The following is a 15,823-nucleotide window of genomic DNA, read 5'->3' as shown; positions in this document are numbered from 1 at the left end:
AGGAGGAAGTGACAGGAGAGAATGCAGGCATCACCTGTGCTGAAGGACCGATGGATATCTTGGGCACTCTGGGGAGAGTCCTCTTCACTCTGAAGGACACACCCTGGGGGCAACCACCAGCCAAGGGTCAATAACAGGAATGATCACATGCTCATCATGACAATCAGATTTGACATTCTAACAATCGAGGTTGTACTACTAACAATCCCAAGGGGAACTGTGGCAATGCTCAAGAAGGCTCTCACAGGCTTCAAACTTGATTTCTAAATATAGAACACATTGGTCTGATATGATCTATCAGATTATTTCCTTGTGGTTAAAGAACGCACCCGCTGCTTCTTTTTCAAGCTTCTTCCTCTTCTCACCAGACCCTTGGTTTCACCATCTTTATCTGTGCCAGCCTGATGGGGACAGACAGAGAATGGTTCATAGGATGTTAAATCCTACGCATGTACGCACATTTCTTTGCATTCGCGCATTCGCACACACACACACACACACACACACACACACACAAACACACACACACACACACACACACACAAGCAGCTCAGTCAGTGCCAAACGTCATCAACATACTAATTCAGTAAAGGACACAGCTTTTAATAACAAATCTGACAGATTCCACAGCAGACAAACAGAATCAAAGCAAATGCATCCAAAGAGGTGCTTGTATATGCAATGTCAATCACATTCTATTGAGCTGTAATTGTATGCCTTAAAATCATTTATTTTACATGGTTCAGACATTATCACCATATTACTGTATTTTTTATTGTTTTTAAGATGGAAAGATTGTGGCAGAGAGAAAGTATTCCTGCTGAAAGCAATTAAAAAAAAAAAAATTAAACTTGTCTCACATGTGACGTAAAAGTACTCAGCAGGTAAGTACAGACAGGTAATGACTCATAGGAAAAATACTGGGATGTGATCACAGTCTCGTGGGTGACTGAGACACCAATCGCTCTTGACAACAAGGAGTGTTAGATAACACAAAGACTGGAAAATATTCACTCATAGTTTTGGAGGAGTAAGTGGGTCCTATTTTTTGTCTTCAATTAAACTCTTTGTTTGTCTCCATATCATGTGTTATGGGATTTGTGTGCGAATGATACGTCTGACTGTTCTAAAACACTGCCTTAGTGAAGTTTTCTCGGCTATTACCTGTTCTGCAGGTCTTGGTGACCTCCGGAAAATGCCCAGCATTCCTTTCTTCTCCTGTTACAAAACCAAACTTTTTTTTTTAGTTGACACCGAAACAGTAGGTGAAAGATAAGAATGAGAACTGACAATGTGCAGAGCTCAGCTCACCTTGGTATTATTATTGTCAGATAGATCATCCTTGCTACCAGAAAGCTCCCGGTCAACAGATAGAAGGTCCTGGGTTAAAGTAAAATTGATGAGAATGATTATAGAGACTACTGCGCGATAAAGACATTAGAAGATTTCAAATTTGCTGGTTAAAACCCTGAAACGTTTGTTTCACCCACCATAACTGTTTAATTTAACTTACTGCCTGCGAACTGCCGATCTCAGCAAGGCTGTCATTGCTTTCTGACAGTTCACTAAACTGAGTCAAGGGATCCTAAAACATGAAAGTCAAAAAGGCTCTTAAGCAAACACTACAGACACATTTTAACAATAAATAATAAATAATATAAATATAGACATGACACAGATCAGACTAGACTGGCCGGTGTGACTGAGTGAATACCGTGGAAGCCTGAGACCTGAGAACAGGCTTAGGAGACCTTCTGAACATTCCACTCAACCCTGTGGTTTTCTCCTGAAACATACAGACGTCATGGAGATTACTGCAAAGGAGTACTATGGGATAGCTCTTTTATTAACACATTAAGCCTGAACTGTTACTTAGCATACACATTAAATACACAGAGAAGACAAAAACACATACTTGCTTCTCCTTTTTCTTTGTAAGATTATGTATTTTGATTTGATGGGAATACAGACCCAGCACCATCTAGATCACTACCTTTGTGGTTGTGATGTTGTCAGACAGACTATCATTACTGGCAGATAGGTTTTTGTCCAACGGTGCATTATCCTGCGACAACACAACGATTACACATAAAGCTTCTGAGTCACAGGAACAGTTAATCTTACACTATGTTGGTCTCTATCCAGCATCTAATATACAGTATCTCTAATACGTTTCTATATCAGTATTGAGTTAACCCTACAGAGGCATGAGATGCACTGTTGACTTTACACATACTTGGGTGTCTCACACACACACACACACATAAAACCCTAAAACTATGCACGAGTGAAACTGAGTGGACGCCCAATCTAGATGACTAAATAAGTAACACTAAGGTTGTCAATGGCTCATGGGCATTACCTCATCTGGAAGACAGCTCTCACGAGGTTTTGGCTTCTTGAACATACCACCAAACACACCTCCTTTCTCCTGAAACAGCAAAGAATGGACTCATGGTGTCACATTTTATTTCATCTCAACTCAACTATCATTTACATAGAGACACTGACAATGAACAGCAAGCACAAAGGTGACCGAGTCAAGGGCACAAAAAACACCAAATAAAACGTTATTTTATTATTACTTATAACTTATAGCATAATCTTAAAACAGGAAGAAACCTTCACATAATAATGATGAAATTACTAGCTCTTCATTAATAATAGCTGAAATCAAAAGACCGACAGGACCCGCTCAAACTTACTTTTGGTCTGATGTTCTCCAACAGATCTTCAGTGCTGCCTGACAGTTCGATGGATAATGAGTCCTTATCCTGAAACAAGAACAGTCATTATATGTGAACAAGAAAATTGTCAATCATATGCATAACCCATCTGAGATTAAAAAAGGTAGTCTTGAGTGTGCAGGAGTTACCTCATCGGAGCCATCCCGGGGTTTTGGTTTCTTGAACATACCACCAAACACCCCCCCTTTCTCCTGAAACAGCAAACAATGAACATGAAAATAACAAGGGAGTTATGGAGGCCAGGGCAAAATCATGGAGAATTCTCATAGCCTATAAACCTTAAAATAGGAGGAGACCTAAATCAGAAGGTCAGCTTACACTTACTTTAGGTTTAGTGTTCTCAGACAGATCATCAGTACTGGCTGACATTTCAGAGGATAATGAGTCTTTATCCTGAAACACAAATGTATTATGGGTGTAAAAGAAATTGTCTGCAAGTAATGCAAACCACAGTTGGATGACTAGATCAGACACTCTACAGCATGCAGTTACCTCATCTGAGCCCTCACGAGGTTTTGACTTCTTGAACATAGCACCAAACACCCCTCCTTTCTCCTGAAACAGCAAAAATAAAGGACTCATAGTGTCACATTTCATTTCATCTCAACTGCATTAATTTAGATAGAGACACTGACAATAAACAGCAAACACAAAGGTGGCCGATTCAAGGGCAACAAAACCCAAAATAAAACGTAATTTTATAATAACTTATTATTTTTTCATCTTAAATCAGGAAGAAACCTTCACATTATAATGCTGGAATTACTAGCACTTTATTATTTAAAGCTGAAATCAAATCTGATCACACTTACTTTTGGTCTGATGTTCTCCATCAGATCATCAGTGCTGGCTGACAGTTCGGTGGATAATAAGTCTTTATCCTTAAACAAGAACAGTCATTATATGTGAACAAGAAAATTGTCAATCATAGTATGCATAACCCATCTGAGATTAAAAAGGTAGTCTTGAGAGTGCGGGAGTTACCTCATCGGAGCCATCCCGGGGTTTTGGCTTCTTGAACATACCACCAAACACCCCCCCTTTCTCCTGAAAAGGCAAACAATGAACATGAAAATAACAAGGGAGTTATGGAGGCCAGGGCAAAATCATGGAGAATTCTCATAACCTATAAACCTTAAAATAGGAGGAGACCTAAATCAGAAGGTCAGCTTACACTTACTTTAGGTTTAGTGTTCTCAGACAGATCATCATTACTGGCTGACAATTCAGAGGATAATGAGTCTTTATCCTGAAACACAAATGTATTATGGGTGGAAAAGAAATTGTCTGCAAGTAATGCAAACCACAGTTTGATGACTAGATCAGACACTCTACAGCATGCAGTTACCTCATCTGAGCACTCACGAGGTTTTGACTTCTTGAACATAGCACCAAACACCCCTCCTTTCTCCTGAAACAGCAAATAATGGACTCATGGTGACAGATTTAATTTCAACTCAACTGCATTCATTTAGATAGAGACACTGACAATGAACAGCAAACACAAAGGTGACGAGTCAAGGGCAAAAAAATAAATAAATAATGATACGTCATTTTATTATTACTTTTTACTTATTCGAGGTTTAACATTTCAATTCAGTTTGATTTAGTAGACACTGACAATGAACATTGTACCAATCCACTTTATACCACTCAAAACCTGAACCCCCTAAATCAAAAAGCACTGGTGAAACAAGCAAGGGCAAGCACATAGAAAACAAAAAACATATAACTTTATAAAATCATAACTCATAAGCCTTAAAATAGAAGTAGTAGAAAGATTAAAGGTTTTCTCTGATTTCTAAAGTTAATAGTTTAGCTTGACTCACTTTGGGCTTATCAGAAAGATTATCTTCACTGGTTGACAGTTCTCCATGCAGAGATTGCTTGTCCTTCGAGAGACACCAACAAAAGCCTTACACACTTACTCTGCAATAATGCAATGTTTCACTTCATATGTTCAAATATATGAACTCTGCACACACACACGTGACATGTTGGTAGTGACAAAATAAAATTCCATCTTCCACCACGTCTTAACAATAGTAACACCATCATATTAATCTATGTGCAAACTTTTTTTTTTTTTTTTCCCCAGAGGCTCCACCAGTAACAGAACCAAGCCACAAACACGGTGTTCCGCCAGGGCAGCTGCAACATTACCTCTTCAGATGGAGCATCCACATCTCGCTTCAGGGGTTTCCTGAATAACCCACTGAACACCTTACCCTTCTCCTAAAATGCACAAGATCAATTACCCACAACACGTTATATGTTCATCTTATATTGCAATAAGACGACAAACTTACAATAACTAACTACATCAATTCCAATTGCATACCCACTTTAGAGCTGTTTTCAGATAGGTCATCAGTGCTTCTTGAGAGCTCGTCATTAGAAGGCTGCTTGTCCTGAAAGAAAGTTGATCTCTAATCAAATGTATATATAAAACACTAAGCTGGCGGTAAAAAAAATATTAACTCAGTAAAACCCACTTAATGTGATGACTGTTAGCCAAAATGTATACACTAGAATAGATACTCACCTCATCAGGAGCAGTAGAGATCTCTGTAGACTTAGGAGACTTCTTGAACATTCCACCCAACATTCCTCCCTTCTGAAGGACAGTCCATAATTATGGCAATTACATAAATTATACTCTCTAAGCGTCTCTAAACCAAAGGTTCCTAAACCTTTAATGGCAGGACCCCCTTTGTCAATGTAAAATAGTTGCGCCCCACCACCACAGTGCAAAGATTAAGACATTGACATGTTACCTGCAATTTCACTTTTGACCAAAAACAAACAGATGCCCATTCATTTTTCAAAATTATTTAAAATCACTCAATTAGACTTAAATTGATTTTATTTCATCAGAGCTCCTTTTTAAAGTCTTTTTTTTTTTTTTTAAATGTACTTCTCACTTGGTGATCCATTCATCAAATCTTCATTTTAGGTGCGTGCCTATTGTATTAATAATTAAGCTAGCTATCCCCTCTAACATTTAGGCTAAATGGTAGGCCCTGGCTGTATTATATAAGTAAAAAGTAGGCTATAAAACTAATCACCAAATAAGTGAGGTGAGTTAAGGTTTCTCATTCTGTTTTCTTCCCCCTTTCACACCCCCCTTGGGAGGCCTACTCCAGACTGAAACACTGCTCTGAACAAATACATTTTAAAAACTTAAAACCACCTACTTTAGTGTTGGTGTGTTCAGAGAGACTGTCGTTACTCGCTGAGAGTTTGTCATGTAATGACGGGTTTTCCTGTGAAAACAAGCATCTATATGAGATCAGATATCAAGCAACAGCAGCAACTGTATTTTGCCGTCTTTGTACTTTGCAGTGCTACTACCTCATCGGTGGTTTTGGGGGCCTTCTTGAAAATGCCACTGAAAAGACCTCCTTTCTTCTACCACACAGGTAAAGGATTATTCAGAGGTTAAAGCTTTGGTAATGATAGTTGCAGCAGCAGCATCAGCAGCAGCGGCAGCAACAATGAAGAAAACAACTTTTATAATAGCGACAATAATCAAGACCATGGTCATGATGATAAGACACAAGACTTAGGACTGTGATTGTTGAACCTAAACAAACAACTCCATGTGCTCCCTTACCTCTGAGAGACTGTCATTGCTGGCTGAGAGCTCTTTATGCACGGAAAGGTCCTGAAAGAGAGGGAGGTTTGGTCAGTGAGAGGTAAACTCCGAACTCCTTCACTGATTTAAAAAAAAAAAAAAGAACCCTGCCACCTGGATTAATGCAACGGAGCCAAACCTTACTTCTCTAGAGCCGCCATCTTCAGAGGGTTTTGGAGACTTAGTCAGAATGCCAGGGAAGAGGCTGCCCTTCTCCTAGGAGGAAAGACGCAAATAACACACCCTGATGAACACCTGCTTTACCAGCAGAAGGCATACAGCAGTCATATGAAAACAGATCCATGTACATATTGTACTCAGAGAAACCCTAGCAGTATTGTTATAAAAGGCTAATAGTGCATCTACTTGTCAAAGAAACATCTGACATCAACAACATCAACAACATCGTACATATACTTCAAGGAAAACAACATCTGACATATACTTCAAGGCAAGGCATGACAAAACATATGTCAATATGCCGCTTTAGAAAAAACATTTCCATAGTTTATAGTCGATACCTCTTCGGCTTGAGTGTTTGTAGACTTGGGAGCCTTTTTAAACATTCTAGTGAGAACACCTCCTGCCCCCTGAAGTGAACACAAAACACAGAAGATATATAATTCATCACTATCGATTTTTATTTTATTTTTTAAATCACCCTACATTTCCAAATTACGTCAACCTGGTTTAGATCACCCTGGCACACTGACCCACCTTAACGTTGTGGTCGGAGAGACTATCATCATCACTGGCTGAAAGATCACTATGCACAGAGAGGTTGTCCTGGGATACAGAGACAAACACTGAAGGTTAGGGTCACATTTTCATATCTGAAAGTCCGAATCCATTGGGCTGTCAAAATAATACATGATTCACCTGTGCAGGTGTCACATCTTGGGGAGGTCTGGGTTTCTTGAATATTCCACTGAACAAACCGCCTTTCTCCTTCCAGGCAAAGAGTGTTTTCAGGTAAGGAATGTAAAATATATATGAATAAAGGAACAGAACAGATTTCCCTGCCATAAACTGATATATAGTGTATATGTGTGAATATGAGTGAGTGTCTGCGATCCCTAGGTTTTAAAGAGAATTTTAGAGTGTAGATCTGCTTACTTTGGTTTCCAAAGGTTCCGTCTCCTCTGCGTTCTCTGTGTCACTGGTTGCTGGGCTCACCTGCAGAGCACATTTAACTGTGATAAGCACAGGAAACATTTAACTGTGATAAGCACAGGAAGGAACAACAACAGCAAGACAGAAAGTGGCGAGGCCTTACTGTATATTACCCTGAAGGCTCAGATTTTAATCTATTAACTGAGGCTCCAGGTTTTTACCCTCTCTCCTCTATCCTACTTAGGCAGTTTAGAAAGTTGCACCATGCTTCAGTCGAATACTGAATCATAATGACATCTACTGCAAAATGAAACAACTCCATTTAACTTTTTTTTGTTGTAGAACCAACGTAGCCCATTGAAATATATCCCTACTTTTATACACACATACATACCCTTACGAGAGGAGCGGTTGTCTTTTCTTTCTGGACACCTCGGAACATTCCAGCCATGAACCCCCCTTTTCCCTGAAAGAACCAAGAGAATGGATTTACAGGGCTTGAACACCACCTGGTAGTTGCTGGCTCATTTCTATCCTGCCACTCATACGCACGCATGCACACGCACACACACACACACACACACACACACACACACACACGCACACGCACACGCACACACACACACACACACTTACATGTTTGCCCTCCTTTGGTCTGTCCAGTTCGACCTCATCACCTGACTGGTCTTTCTCTGGCTCTTGCGCCTCAGCAGAGAGAGTGGTCTCCACACTGGTCTAGAGTAAGTGGGAAAAGGCACGTGGTCATCATCGCTGTTTGATGTAGTGAAGGGACACGACCCAACACTTACAACATGGACTCTCCATTTTAACAGTAGAAGGCAGGTGATTCAAACATTATTTTCAATCATTGGGTAACATAGACAGGCAAGTAGCTGGTTTCTCAGTTGCATAGACAGTGACCATACCTGGGATTTGAACAGATTGGACTTCAGCATTCCTTTGAGTCCACCCTAGCACACATACAACTGTTACACAGAAACCCTCCCACACACTGGCTATTGCAAAACACATTGCACAAACAGCTTTATGGAAACCCTAAACCCCTCCAGAAACAGTGAACACGTTCCTGAGCAACACAATTTAATATCATGGTTAATTAAGCTGTGTTGCAGAGTAATGAGCCCTGATTTACACAGGAAATATCTTCTTATTTTGAAAACATACTTTATTATTTTTAAAACATACTGTCTTCCTTTAAAAGCATACCTTCTTATTTTCAGTGGTTGGTTTCTCAGCTTCAGTCTTCTCTTCAGGTTTCGGGGAATTAGAGTCTGATACATAGCTCTGGTGGAGGTATTACACGCAATTCAAAAACATAATATGAGAAAAAGAAGAAAATAAACAGAACAGAAACAGAAAAGTTTAAGTTGCACCTCAACAGTGACTCAAATGTATACACTCACTATAAAAGTAGGGGCCTCTTCATTGGGACCTTTCTGGAACATCTGTGTGAGCATGGCTACTTTCCCCTTAAAAGACATCAGAATGCTTCAATTGACAAAATGGCACACAGTAAAACAATATGGAAAATAATGACTTACGTCGTGTTTCAGGACACTAGTTGTATTCACAAAAAGCATCAAGCTACCTGTTTGAAGTCTGTTTCCTCTCTGGCTATTTCAGAAAACTCTGGGTCCTCCTCTTTAGAAAGCTAAGGCAAGATAAAAGAACTTCAGAATTACAGCCAGAAAAGACGGTCAGAAATACATTAATCCATTGCTCATTTCAGTTTTTTCCACATTCTATTATGATGCAGCCTCAAGCTAACATCGTTTTAATTCTACAATCTACACTGAACCACACCCATCCCACCAATGACAAAGCAAAAACAGGATTTGGGATTTTTTTTTTGCAAATGAATTGAAAAGGAAAAACTAAAATATCACACTGACATAAGTATCGCTAACAAAGGTGCTTCAACTAAGTACTAAGTAAAGGGTCTAAAAACAAATGTCAATGTGATATCAGTTTTTCCTTTTTAATACATTTGCAAAGATTTCTAAAATCCTGTTTTTCGCTTTAACATAATGGGGTATTTAGTGTGGACTGATGAGGGGAGAATTTAGTTTAAACTATTTTAGCATAAGGCTGCAACAAAAAGTGAGAAGTAAATTTGTCTGAAAACTATCTGAATGCTTTTTACACACACAAGACTAGTAAAGATATTAACACTGGTGGAGGAGAAGAGAATGGGAAGGCTATAGCCAGAGTAGTCATACAGCTCCAAACATGACCGGCATTTTGTGACAGGTAAAAATTGAAGTTTTTCAACCACAAAGAATCATCTCCACACATTTATACTAAACCCCTGGCCTTTATATACCTGCATGTCTTTCTCCTGAAGTGTTTAGCTTTTTATAGAGTACAAACACATATTGATAAACTTTGTGTACTATTAAGGGCCTTAATGACAGACAGACATGATTTAAAAGCAAGAAGGGTTTGTGTCCCCTCCTCTGAGGGCTTGGGTGGGATGACTGGTTGTGGTGTGGCTTTGCCTGTGTTATTATCCAGAATCAGAATTTACAAAACCACAAACAGTAGGAGATATTCACAGACAACAACAAGCGGGAAGAGAACAAGACGGATTAGCCGAGAAGAGTTGTGTCGACATACCTGATTATCCGGGGTTCTTGTTGTCTGATACCGTCTGAATGACACGGTGTTACTGAGTTCCTGAGGTGCATAAAAACACTGATGTCAACCACCAGGAACAGTAGCACAAAGCTACATACAACCTCAAACAAATGCTATTGCATTAAAGGACAAAGGTGAACCCTTCTGGAGGCTGGTTGCCAGATATGCTCATGAGTAATATTATACAAATATATATTTTACTTATCAGATAATGTTTTAGTCCCACCTTCTGTGTTGGCCTAGGAGGGATAGCTGGGGTTTGGGCTGTTCTCTCCTTCCCACTCTGGATTCTGTTCATGTTGGCCTAATGAAAGCAAAAGATTTCAACTGTGGTAAGTAAGAGTGACACTCAAAGTACAATACATTGTACATATGCAGAAGAAGCCCCCATAAGATGAATGGCTGTCAGGTGCTTGCATTATGGCACTACAAATAAGAAAGGAGGTTAAAGAGGTTTTAGCAGCAGTCATTTGCAACATAAGTGTTTTTAATAGGATAAAATGAATTAAAAATAAACTAAACTAAATTAAAAAAAACGTACCACATCACTGGGTTTGAGAGGAGCAGCTGGTGTTTCAACTGTGTTCTCCTTCCTCTGTGTCTCTGGACGGTTTCCGCTGAGCTGAAATAGAGAAGCATGGTTTGCCATGTCTGCGGTGAATACCTACTGTGGCATGCATTTACACTCAGACAAAACAGAGTCACTGGTGGAGACAAACCAGCGTACAGACACACACACACACACACAGACACCGAAGGACACAAACAGAGAAGGACACACACACACAGAAGGAAACACACACAGAAAGACACACACAGATAAGGACACACACACAGAAGGACACACACACACACAGGAGGACACACACACACACAGGAGGACACACACAGAGAAGGACACACACAGAGAAGGACAGACACACAGAAGGGCCGACCCACACGGAACGACACACACAGAATGGCCCACACACAGAAGGATACACACACACATAATGACACACACACACATAATGACACACACACACACACACACACACACACACACACACACAGAAAGACACACACACAGAAGGATACACACACACAGAAGGGCACATACACAGAAGGATACACACACACAAAAGGACACACACACAGAAGGACACAACACACAGAAAGACACACACACAGATGCAGGGCTGGACTGGCAATCTGGCATACCGGGCGTTTTCCCGGTGGGCCGAGGTGCAATATGGCCCGAATTTTTATTTTTTATTTTTTTCCCCATATAATGGTCTGACCGGCTGGCCCACGAAAGTAGTTCATGAGCGGCCCTATTGACACTGGGCTGGCCCAATCACATCCCCTGGGCTGACCCAACACCAACCCCTTTCGATTTGGACCTGCCTACATAATGCATTAGGACGGTAAACAAATTCAGCGTGGCCCATGGAGATACGATACAACAACCTACGGTAAGCTTACTACTCATGAATTAAAACGTCTCTAAAATATGTTTGACTTAGGACCTATGTTCTATGGCCAAGTTCGTTTGCATTAAATACAAGACAAGTCTGTAGCTGTTGCTAGCCCTCAGCCTACTCTACTCTGAAACAGCCAGCTGTTAGCCTACACTCTATGTTGTGTGTTTGAGTGGTGGACTAGCCCCTTAGCCTATTGGTGCGCGGTGCCATGTCAATGTTCCGAAAGCCCAGTATTCCCAAACCCTGGTAACTGGTATTCCGAAAATATGCCAATTTGTCCAGATAGTGAATTATGATAGCCCATTATACGCTCCAGTTTGCCCCCCCCGCGAAGTTCAGGGGACTTGGTTCAAACGTTAGTGCCACCTCATCAAGCGCGTTTCCTACAGGAGGAAATAGACTCCCTTCTAGGAAAGGGAGCAATACAGTCTGTACCTCTCGTAGACGAGAACAGGGGGTTCTTCAGTCGCTATTTTCTGGTTCCAAAAAAGGACGGAAAATATCGACCGATCTTAGACCTCCGTATTCTGAACAAAGCTTTAAAGTGTATGATGTATATTGTATTGCATTGAATTTAGATTAATTAAGACCACCACCTTAACACACAAACTCTTCTTGAACTCATAAAGTAGTAGGTTAGGTTCAGTGACGTGCGGTGAGACAGCTGTCTTCTGTAGCTTCTGCGAGCCCGTGAATCAATGTTTCGTTGGAATCATGATGTAACGTTGTTGTAGCTGGAATACAGCAATGCTATTTTCTAATTGGCAGGGCATATGATTCTAGACTTCGCTAAGCACTGAAGCGACTGAAACGGTGAATTTTGATCACATTCAGCGAAGTTAACAGGTAAAACGGGAGAAAAATAGGGCGTCTGTAGGCCGTCCTGCCTAAAAGTAGGGCGTCCCATTTCTTCTTATTTTTTAGTAGACTATAGGGCAGACGCCCTGCTAGCTAAAAGCCGAATTAAGTGGGCCGGTCTGGTTCAAAATGCCCGGGCCGATTTTTTGTCCCAGTACAGCCCTGCACAGATGGATACACACAGAAGGATACACACACAGAAGGATACACACACACACAGAAGGACACACACACACAGAAGGATACACACACACACACACACACACACAGAAAGACACACACACAGAAGGACACACACACACAGAAGGACACACACACACAGAAGGACACACACACACACACACACACACACACAGAAGGGCACACACACACAGAAGGACACACACACACAGAAGGATACACACACACACACACACACACAGAAAGACACACACACAGAAGGACACACACACACAGAAGGACACACACACACACACACACACACACACACACACACACACAGAGAAGGACACACACACACAGAAGGACACACACACACACACACACACACACACACACACACACACACACACACAGAAAGACACACACACAGAAGGGCACACACACAGAAGGACACAAACACACACAGAAGGACACACACACAGAAGGACACACACACACAGAAGGACACACACACACAAAAGGACACACCGAAGGATACATACACACAGAAGGACACACACACACACACACAGAAAGACACACACAGAGAAGGGCACATACACAGAAGGATACACACACACAAAAGGACACACACACAGAAGGACACAAACACAGAAGGACACACACAGAAGGACACACACACAGAAGGGCCCACACACAGAAGGACACAAACACAGAAGGACACAAACACAGAAGGACACACACAGAAGGACACAAACACAGAAGGACACACACAGAAGGACACATACACAGAAGGATACACACACACAGAAGGGCCCACACACAGAAGGGCCCACACACAGAAGGATACACACACACAGAAGGACACACACACAGAAGGACACAAACACAGAAGGACACACACACACAAAAGGACACACACACAGAAGGATACACACACAGAAGGACACACACACAGAAGGAGACACACACACACACAAAAGGACACACACACACACACACAGACGGACACACACACACAGAAGGACACACACACACAGGACACAACACACAGAAAGACACACACACAGAAGGATACAAACACAGAAGGATACACACAGAAGGACACACACAGAGAAGGACAGACACACAGAAGGGCCGACACACACGGAAGGACACACACAGAAGGATACACACACACATAATGACACACACACAAACATAGAAGGACACACACACACAGAAAGACACACACAAAGACGGACACGCACACAGAAGGACACACACACAGAAGGATACACACACACACAGAAGGATACAAAACACAGAAGGATACACACACAGAAGGGCCCACACACAGAAGGATACACACACACACACAGAAGGATACACACACACACACAGAAGGATACACACGTACACAGAGAGAAGGACACACACACACACAGAAGGACACACACGCACACAGAAGGGCACACACACAGAAGGGCACACACACACACACACAGAAGGGCACACACACAGAAGGGCACACACACAGAAGGGCACACACACACACACAGAAGGGCACACACACAGAAGGGCACACACACAGAAGGATACACACACAGAAGGACACACACACAGAAGGGCACACACACAGAAGGACACACACACACGCACACAGAAGGGCACACACACAGAAGGATACACACACACAGAAGGACACACACACACAGAAGGGCACACACACACAGAAGGGCACACACACAGAAGGATACACACACACAGAAGGACACACACACAGAAGGACACACACACAGAACACACACACACAAAAGGACACACCGAAGGATACACACAAAAGGACACACACACAGAAGGATACACACACAGAAGGACACACACACAGAAGGAGACACACACACAGGAGGACACACACACAGAAGGACACACACAGAGAAGGACAGACACACAGAAGGGCCGACACACACGGAAGGACACACACAGAATGGCCCACACACAGAAGGATACACACACACATAATGACACACACACACACACATAGAAGGACACACACACACACAGAAAGACACACACACAGAAGGATACAAACACAGAAGGATACACACACAGAAGGATACACACACACACAGAAGGGCACACACACAGAAGGATACACACACACACAGAAGGGCACACACACAGAAGGACACACAGAAAAGGACACACACACAGAAGGACACACACACACAAAAGGACACACCGAAGGATACACACAAAAGGATACACACACAGAAGGATACACACAAAAGGACACACACACACACAGTAGGACACACACACAGAAGGACACACACACACAGAAGGATACATACACAGAAGGATACACACAAAAGGACACACACACAGAAAGACACACACGCAGAAAGACACACACAGAAGGACAAACACAGAAGGATACACACACACACACAGAAGGAGACACACACAGAAGGATACACACACACACACACACACAGAAGGACACACACACACACACACACACAGAAGGACACACACACACACACACAGAAGGATACACACACAGAAGGACACACACACAGAAGGACACACACACAGAAGGATACACACACAGAAGGACACACACACACAGAAGGATACACACACACAGAAGGACACACACACACAGAAGGACACACACACACAGAAGGACACACACACACAGAAGGATACACACACAGAAGGACACACACACAGAAGGATACACACACAGAAGACTGGACGATACCTCAGGGGAGCGCTTTGGAGGTTTTGGAGGAGTGGATTGGGGTCTTGGCTTCAAAGATGAGAGAGATTAAGTGATTTAGGCACATGGAATGGGAAGAAATTGTAATTCAAAAGCACTTCTTATGCTGTTTATCACAAGTTGGTTTCTGGTCTATTTGTGTCATTCTTATTATCATCAGTACACAGGTAAATTGGAATTATAAAAATGTGTTAGGGGAAAAAACGAATCCTTTTAGAGCACAAGGGCCAACTTGAGATAGCCGTTAATGTCAAACAACCTGAGCATGGTGTGTATAAATTATCCATCTCACAAAGTTCTTGAATAAACACATGATGGTATAAAATGTATGACAAGCAACACAATATTAGTTTATCCACAAATGTAAATTAATATATACCTCTATTTTATTCAAGTGGCAATAGATTACTTGAACAAA

At 41.7% G+C, this 15,823-nt stretch overlaps 1 long non-coding RNA gene across 1 annotated transcript; it reads right to left on the bottom strand.

Annotated features, from left to right (window-relative positions):
- Window positions 1-9,155: 9,155 nt before the first annotated feature.
- Window positions 9,156-10,458, bottom strand: LOC308364705. Its single transcript, XR_013968633.1, has 3 exons — window positions 10,382-10,458; window positions 10,135-10,194; window positions 9,156-9,169 (listed from the first exon to the last, which is right to left on the bottom strand). It is a non-coding gene; the product is annotated as an uncharacterized lncRNA (long non-coding RNA).
- Window positions 10,459-15,823: the final 5,365 nt, after the last annotated feature.

Source organism: Sprattus sprattus (assembly GCF_963457725.1).
Source record: "Sprattus sprattus genome assembly, chromosome: 4".
Classification (NCBI taxonomy): Eukaryota; Metazoa; Chordata; class Actinopteri; order Clupeiformes; family Clupeidae; genus Sprattus; species Sprattus sprattus.
Note: the sequence above shows the minus strand (reverse complement) of the source record. Positions and strands in the feature narration are given on the sequence as shown.